Source organism: Cyprinodon variegatus, unplaced genomic scaffold (genome assembly GCF_000732505.1).
Source record: "Cyprinodon variegatus isolate N-32 unplaced genomic scaffold, C_variegatus-1.0 Scaffold120, whole genome shotgun sequence".
Taxonomy (NCBI): Eukaryota; Metazoa; Chordata; class Actinopteri; order Cyprinodontiformes; family Cyprinodontidae; genus Cyprinodon; species Cyprinodon variegatus.
In genome coordinates this window covers 458,374-460,206 of record NW_015150573.1, presented here as the reverse complement: position 1 = coordinate 460,206, position 1,833 = coordinate 458,374, and positions in this window count along the sequence as shown.

Below are 1,833 nucleotides of genomic sequence, written 5' to 3'. Positions count from 1 at the left end.
CAAACCAAATTGCCAAATGAGAATTAATCAGTGAGGCAGTAAATAGTCCGAAATGAGAAAGAAAGATGTGCTGCTTCATAGTATAACCTCATTTGTATACTTGCCTGGTTAATGTTTTCTTTTCTGCCTTAAATCTGTGTCTCACTTTTTTTTTTTCCTTCATCCTGTTTGAAAAAGGAAATCTTTTAATTCAGGGCCACAAACTCTGTATTTACTTTGCATGGAGCGTGATTACCCCAGACCTAAAACAAGCCAACTTTCGTATTTTTTTTTCTTTGGATAGGGAAATGAATTTGCTAATGACATATTTATGTAAGTGTGACCAGGCATTAAAGGCAGATTAGCTGAAGTTGAATCCAGAGGTTAAGGCATCTCAGTTCCCCCGCCCCCATGTCCCCCAGCTTCTTCAACCAGCTTTTATGGGCTTGTTTACAGACATTTGTTGAACCGTTGCTTTCAAGCAGTTTTCCATGTCAACGGGTGCACATGTCCTGAGAGAGGTGAAGTAGGTTTATGCTGTTCTGCTTGTTCAAAAAGTTTTTTCCATCACAGGAAAAAAAAGACTGCATTGGAATTAAGTGAAAAAGAAGGATGACATGTGACAAACGAGGAGAAAGAAGATCAGGAAAAGCAGCTTCCTTCCTGCCTCCATCACGATCACCCAGGGGCCACGGCTCCTGGAGCAGTCTCGGTATTTTTAGCTTTAATCGGACAGGAAATGCCACCTCAGGGTCCTTGGGGTTCTTGGGGAGCAGGGAAGAAATAGTCCAGCGTTTCCTGACTCTCGGTGAGACACCTAGGAAACTGCGGGACGCCACAGCCGAGGTCAAAGAGCAAAACCTCTGAGTGTGAAATTAATAATGGATGTGGAGGGTTGAGAGCCCAAAGGATGGTATAACCAGGTTTTAAATCTACTATTAACACTTCTCTTTCTTCATTTTCTCTTTTTATATCTTGTGTCTTAATGTACCAATATACCATACAGTTTTTATTCAGTTAACACAAACGGCCTCAGCTTATAGCAGGTTAGGATGTTGGTCATCTTTGCAGAGAAGGCAATAACTGCTTAGAGGATACAAATGCAACAAGTCATAAAAGCAGTTTAGGGTCACAGTACAAGAACAAACATAACAAAAACAAGTATGATGCAAAGTAAAAAATGATAATTAATATTGTACAAAAGGAACCATACAAAACTTCAATGGACACGTGTCAGGTTAAAGGTCAAAGCTAGAACTTTTCAATCAAAGGGATTGTTTTTTTTAAGTATTACATCCAAAGAACATCTAAAAAGGTACATATATACAAATATACAATGCACTGGCAACATGTCCAGGGTGTACCCCGCCTCTCACCCGTACACAGCTGGGGGTAGGCACCAGTACCCCTCGTAAACCCCCTTGGGATAAGCGTGACGGAAAATAGAATGGAATATACAATGTAAATATAAGACATTTGGGCAACAGTGGGTCGGATGCAGGAGTTTGCCCTGTAACCGTAGTGTTGTTAGTTCAAACGTCAGCTTTGGATAATAAACTACCACTCTGTTTTAGGCAAGACATTTCACGAACATTGTCTACTGATGGTGGTCAGAGGGTCTGGTGTCACCTGTATACAGCAGCCTAATTCTGAGTGAGTTTCCTGGCAGCTGTGGCTACAGTGTAGCTTGCCACCATCAGTGTGTGCGTGAATAGATGAATGACTGATTGTAGTTGTCCGGACTCCTGTCTTTGTGTTTCTGTGTTTGTCTCCCTTCATCCACCAGGAGGCGCCTGGTTCTGGTCCGCCTCCTCACACACCTGCTGATGGTTTCCTCGTTAAACGGAGTGCTCT